This window comes from Harmonia axyridis, chromosome X (assembly GCF_914767665.1).
Source record: "Harmonia axyridis chromosome X, icHarAxyr1.1, whole genome shotgun sequence".
In the NCBI taxonomy this organism is placed as follows: Eukaryota; Metazoa; Arthropoda; class Insecta; order Coleoptera; family Coccinellidae; genus Harmonia; species Harmonia axyridis.
In genome coordinates, this window is record NC_059508.1 from 35,808,318 (window position 1) to 35,815,817 (window position 7,500).

At 40.6% G+C, this 7,500-nt stretch overlaps 1 non-coding gene across 1 annotated transcript; it reads right to left on the bottom strand.

Annotated features, from left to right (window-relative positions):
* Positions 1 to 5,138: 5,138 nt before the first annotated feature.
* Positions 5,139 to 5,257, bottom strand: LOC123688331. Its single transcript, XR_006749860.1, has one exon. It is a non-coding gene; the product is annotated as a 5S ribosomal RNA (ribosomal RNA).
* Positions 5,258 to 7,500: the final 2,243 nt, after the last annotated feature.

Below are 7,500 nucleotides of genomic sequence, written 5' to 3' on the forward strand. Positions count from 1 at the left end.
GATTTAAGATACCGATGCATGACGTGAACGACTTTACGGCGCGATTTAAAGCTATACCGATGCATGACGTAAACAAGATCACACCGATGCAGCACGTTAACATTAAAGCCCGCCTAATCCGATCGATGGAGGCCGTCTCGAGTGTCCAACTTGCTCACAAGAGCCGAGAAACAAACCGATGCATCACGTAGACAAGATCGTACCGAATGTTAACACAATCCAAAAGGAAATAATCTTAGATGAATATCGATTCTGATTATTGATTTTTCTTTCGCGATATTGATAGAAGACATCTGAATGAATTTCGAATTAATTCCGAAATCAAAAAAATATTTTCAATAAATTTTTTTTCTAGAGTACCTCGGTCTTTTCTATTTTTTTTCCAAGTTTCGTACGTCAATCAACATACATCCCAGAAAAAATCATCTCTCTAACTATCCTGGTTCAAAAGTTGTATCGGAACTTTTCACGTCGAAAAAGAACATAGGCGAAAAAGGACGTGAACATTATTCCTTATAAAAATCAAACCCGACCATAGGATTTTGATTCTGATTGTTGATTATCGCTATTAGAACACATTAGGAGGCAACCAAATCAAATTTGAGAAAATTCCACAATCAGAAAATTTTTTTCGAAAAAAAAAAAAAAATTCGAGAACACCTCGGTCATGGCAAGTTATTTCCCACAATCCATTCCCCAATCAACGTACATCCCAGAAAAAATCATCTCTCTAACTATCCTAGTTCAAAAGTTGTATCGGAACATTTTCACGTCGAAAATATATCTCTAAGTCCAGACCGATGCACCACGTAATCTCGGGCAGACCGATGCACAACGTAAATGACGATCGGGACCGGGGCGATCGGTCGTATCTGACACCGCCGGCTCGGTTCTAACATCGTCAATGAGTCGGGGTTGTAAAAAAGGACGTGAACATTTTTCCTTATAAAAATCAAACCCGACCATGGATTTTGATTCTGATTGTTGATTATCGCTACTAGAACATATAAGGAGGCAACCAAATCAAATTTGAGAAAATTCCACGATCAGAAAATTTTTTTCGAAAAAAAAAAAAAATCGTAATCACCTCGGTCATGGCGAGTTATTTTCCGTATTTCATTCCACAATCAACGTACAACATAGAAGAAATCATCTCTCTAACTATCCTGGTTCAAAAGTTGTATCGGAACATTTCACGTCGTAATATCTCGCCAAGTCCAGACCTCGGCGATAGGTAGTATCTGACACCGTCCGCTCGGGACTGACATCGACTTGGACTCGGGCTGATGATGGGGAGGCGTTTAAGGACGTGAACATTTTTCCTTATAAAAATTAAAGTCGACAATGAATATTGATTCTGATTACTGATTTACGCTTTAAAAACACATTAGAAGGCAACCAAATCGAATTTGAGGAAATTCCACGATCAGAAAATTTTTTTCGAAAAAAAAAAAAATCCGAAAAATATTTTTCGATTCCGATTACTGATTTACTCTTTTAGAACACATTAGGAGGCAACCAAATCAAATTTGAGAAAATTCCACAATCAGAAAATTTTTTTCGAAAAAAAAAAAAATTCGAGGACACCTCGGTCATGGCAAGTTATTTCCCACAATCCATTCCCCGATCCACGTACATCCCAGAAAAAATCATCTCTCTAACTATCCTGGTTCAAAAGTTGTATCGGAACATTTTCACGTCGAAAATATATCTCTAAGTCCAAACCGATGCACCACGTAAACTAGGGCAGACCGATGCACCACGTAATATCGGGCAGACCGATGCAGAACGTAAACTCGATCATACCGATGCTTCACGTAATCTCGATCTTACCGATGCACCACGTAAACAAGGGCAGACCGATGCAGAACGTAAAGTAGATCTTACCGATGCACCACGTAATCTCGATCTTACCGATGCACCACGTAATCTCCATCTTACCGATGCACCACGTGAACTGGATCTTACCGATGCAGAACGTGAATTGGATCTTACCGATGCAGAACGTGAATTGGATCTTACCGATGCACCACGTAAACTCGATCATACCGATGCACCACGTAATCTCGGGCAGACCGATGCACAACGTAAATGACGATCGGGACCGGGGCGATCGGTCGTATCTGACACCGCCGGCTCGGTTCTAACATCGTCAATGAGTCGGGGTTGTAAAAAAGGACGTGAACATTTTTCCTTATAAAAATCAAACCCGACCATGGATTTTGATTCTGATTGTTGATTATCGCTACTAGAACATATAAGGAGGCAACCAAATCAAATTTGAGAAAATTCCACGATCAGAAAATTTTTTTCAAAAAAAAAAAAAAATCGTAATCACCTCGGTCATGGCGAGTTATTTTCCGTATTTCATTCCACAATCAACGTACAACATAGAAGAAATCATCTCTCTAACTATCCTGGTTCAAAAGTTGTATCGGAACATTTCACGTCGTAATATCTCGCCAAGTCCAGACCTCGGCGATAGGTAGTATCTGACACCGTCCGCTCGGGACTGACATCGACTTGGACTCGGGCTGATGATGGGGAGGCGTTTAAGGACGTGAACATTTTTCCTTATAAAAATTAAAGTCGACAATGAATATTGATTCTGATTACTGATTTACGCTTTAAAAACACATTAGAAGGCAACCAAATCGAATTTGAGGAAATTCCACGATCAGAAAATTTTTTTCGAAAAAAAAAAAAATCCGAAAAATATTTTTCGATTCCGATTACTGATTTACTCTTTTAGAACACATTAGGAGGCAACCAAATCAAATTTGAGAAAATTCCACAATCAGAAAATTTTTTTCGAAAAAAAAAAAAATTCGAGGACACCTCGGTCATGGCAAGTTATTTCCCACAATCCATTCCCCGATCCACGTACATCCCAGAAAAAATCATCTCTCTAACTATCCTGGTTCAAAAGTTGTATCGGAACATTTTCACGTCGAAAATATATCTCTAAGTCCAAACCGATGCACCACGTAAACTAGGGCAGACCGATGCACCACGTAATATCGGGCAGACCGATGCAGAACGTAAACTCGATCATACCGATGCTTCACGTAATCTCGATCTTACCGATGCACCACGTAAACAAGGGCAGACCGATGCAGAACGTAAAGTAGATCTTACCGATGCACCACGTAATCTCGATCTTACCGATGCACCACGTAATCTCCATCTTACCGATGCACCACGTGAACTGGATCTTACCGATGCAGAACGTGAATTGGATCTTACCGATGCAGAACGTGAATTGGATCTTACCGATGCACCACGTAAACTCGATCATACCGATGCACCACGTAATCTCGGGCAGACCGATGCACAACGTAAATGACGATCGGGACCGGGGCGATCGGTCGTATCTGACACCGCCGGCTCGGTTCTAACATCGTCAATGAGTCGGGGTTGTAAAAAAGGACGTGAACATTTTTCCTTATAAAAATCAAACCCGACCATGGATTTTGATTCTGATTGTTGATTATCGCTACTAGAACATATAAGGAGGCAACCAAATCAAATTTGAGAAAATTCCACGATCAGAAAATTTTTTTCGAAAAAAAAAAAAAATCGTAATCACCTCGGTCATGGCGAGTTATTTTCCGTATTTCATTCCACAATCAACGTACAACATAGAAGAAATCATCTCTCTAACTATCCTGGTTCAAAAGTTGTATCGGAACATTTCACGTCGTAATATCTCGCCAAGTCCAGACCTCGGCGATAGGTAGTATCTGACACCGTCCGCTCGGGACTGACATCGACTTGGACTCGGGCTGATGATGGGGAGGCGTTTAAGGACGTGAACATTTTTCCTTATAAAAATTAAAGTCGACAATGAATATTGATTCTGATTACTGATTTACGCTTTAAAAACACATTAGAAGGCAACCAAATCGAATTTGAGGAAATTCCACGATCAGAAAATTTTTTTCGAAAAAAAAAAAAATCCGAAAAATATTTTTCGATTCCGATTACTGATTTACTCTTTTAGAACACATTAGGAGGCAACCAAATCAAATTTGAGAAAATTCCACAATCAGAAAATTTTTTTCGAAAAAAAAAAAAATTCGAGGACACCTCGGTCATGGCAAGTTATTTCCCACAATCCATTCCCCGATCCACGTACATCCCAGAAAAAATCATCTCTCTAACTATCCTGGTTCAAAAGTTGTATCGGAACATTTTCACGTCGAAAATATATCTCTAAGTCCAAACCGATGCACCACGTAAACTAGGGCAGACCGATGCACCACGTAATATCGGGCAGACCGATGCAGAACGTAAACTCGATCATACCGATGCTTCACGTAATCTCGATCTTACCGATGCACCACGTAAACAAGGGCAGACCGATGCAGAACGTAAAGTAGATCTTACCGATGCACCACGTAATCTCGATCTTACCGATGCACCACGTAATCTCCATCTTACCGATGCACCACGTGAACTGGATCTTACCGATGCACCACGTAATCTCAATCTTACCGATGCACCACGTGAACTGGATCTTACCGATGCAGAACGTGAATTGGATCTTACCGATGCACCACGTAAACTCGATCTTACCGATGCACCACGTAATCTCGATCTTACCGATGCACCACGTGAACTGGATCTTACCGATGCAGAACGTGAATTGGATCTTACCGATGCACCACGTAAACTCGATCTTACCGATGCACCACGTAATCTCAATCTTACCGATGCACCACGTGAACTGGATCTTACCGATGCAGAACGTGAATTGGATCTTACCGATGCACCACGTAAACTCGATCTTACCGATGCACCACGTAATCTCAATCTTACCGATGCACCACGTGAACTGGATCTTACCGATGCAGAACGTGAATTGGATCTTACCGATGCACCACGTAAACTCGATCTTACCGATGCACCACGTAATCTCGATCTTACCGATGCACCACGTGAACTGGATCTTACCGATGCAGAACGTGAATTGGATCTTACCGATGCACCACGTAAACTCGATCTTACCGATGCACCACGTAATCTCAATCTTACCGATGCATCACGTAATCTCGATCTTACCGATGCAGAACGTAAACTCGATCATACCGATGCACCACGTTATCTCGGCAGACCGATGCAGAACGTAAAAAAAAAGCTTACAGCACGCGGTGTTCCCAAGCGGTCACCCATCCAAGTACTAACCGCGCCCGACGCTGCTTGGCTTCAGTGTTCTGACGAGAACTGGCAATTTCAGCGTGGTATGGCCGTAAACAACAAATATAGCGATATTTTCTATGATATCTCACTTTTTGGGAGCGGAAAGGACGTGAACGTTTTTCCTTATAAAAAATGAAATAACTTTTGGATATTAATTCTGATTGTTGATTTAAGTTTTAAGAACACATTAGGACATATCTCAATGAAATTTGAGGGATTTCCGAAATCGAAAAATATTTTTCGAAAAAAAAAAAAAATCCCAGAAGACCTCGGTCATCTCAAGTTTATTTCCATATTCTATTACACAATCAACGTACATCACAAAAGGAACCATCTCTCTAACTATCACAGTTAAATTTTTGTATCGGAACATTTCACGTCGGAATATCTCGCTAAGTCCAGACCGGGGAGATCGGTCGCATTTGACACCGTCCGCTCCGGTCTAACATCGTCTTGGAGTCGGGGTAACGATGGAGAGGCGTTTAAGGACGTGAACATTTTTCCTTATAAAAATTAAAGTCGACAATGAATATTGATTCTGATTACTGATTTACTCTTTTAGTACACATTAGAAGGCAACGCAATCAGATTTGAGGAAATTTCAAGATCAGAAAATTTTTTTCGAAAAAAAAAAAAATTCAAGAACACCTGGGTCATGGCAAGTTATTTCCCACAATCCATTCCACAATCAACGTACAACATAGAAGAAATCATCTCTCTAACTATCCTGGTTCAAAAGTTGTATCGGAACATTTCACGTCGAAATACCTCGCCAAGTCCAGACCGGGGCGATAGGTAGTATCTGACACCGTCCGCTCGGGACTGACATCGACTTGGACTCGGGCTAATGATGGGGAGGCGTTTAAGGACGTGAACATTTTTCCTTATAAAAATTAAAGTCGACAATGAATATTGATTCTGATTACTGATTTACGCTTTAAAAACACATTAGAAGGCAACCAAATCAAATTTGAGGAAATTCCAAAATCAGAAAATTTTTTTTCAAAAAAAAAAAAATCCGAAAAATATTTTTCGATTCTGATTACTGATTTACTCTTTTAGAACACATTAGAAGGCAACGAAATCAAATTTGAGTAAAATCCAAAATCAGAAAATATTTTTCAAAAAAAAAAAAAAATTCGAGAACACCTCGGTCATGGCAAGTTATTTTCCACAATCCATTCCCCAATCAACGTACATCCCAGAAAAAATCATCTCTCTAACTATCCTGGTTCAAAAGTTGTATCGGAACATTTTCACGTCGAAAATATATCTCAGAGTCCAGACCGATGCAGAACGTAAACTCGATCATACCGATGCTTCACGTAATCTCGATCTTACCGATGCACAACGTAAACTAGATCACACCGATGCAGAACGTAAACTCGATCATACCGATGCACCACGTAAACTCAGGCAGACCGATGCAGAACGTGAACTCGATCTTACCGATGCACCACGTAATCTCGATCTTACCGATGCACCACGTAAACTCGGGCAGACCGATGCAGAACGTGAACTCGATCTTACCGATGCACCACGTAAACTAGGGCTGACCGATGCATCACGTAAACGACGATCGAGAGGCGCGAAAGGACGTGAACGTTTTTCATTATAAAAATTGAAATAAATGATAAATAATGATTCTGATTGTTGGTTATCATTTTTAATAAGCATTAGGAGGCAACCAAATGAAATTTGAGGAAATTCCGATAATAGAAAATTTTTTCGAAAAAAAAAAAAAATTCATGAAATCCTCGGTCATCGCAAAATATTTACCATATTCTGTTCGATAATCAACGTATATTTAAGAAGGAATCATATCTGTATCTATCTTGGTTCAAATTTTGTATCGGAACATTTTGACCAAAGTCCGAGCTTCGGCCGAAACAGACACCGCTGACCTGGCCTATCGATCGACCGAGAGTCGGGGATAGAGCGTAAGTGTTGTCTGGAGGGGAACCCTGTGCTCTCCTGACATATATAGGGAAGGTGGTCGCGTTGGGCGATGCAGAACGTTTGGATCGGGAATTATATTTTTGGTTCAGCTATTGGAATATGGTTTATTGTTGGTATATATTGGCGAAATAACGTTCTTACTGACTGGGGATATTCATAAAAATGAGTCCGGAGATTTTCAGATCGAAGTCCGAGTGATCCGACTTGGAAGGCGTGTTGGGTGGGTCGAGATGGCTTAGATAGATCAGACGAGGCGGGCTAAGTGTTGACGTCATGCATCGGTCCATTTTCAGATTGAGTCCGAGTAATCCGACTTTGAAAGAGTGTTGGGTGCGTCGA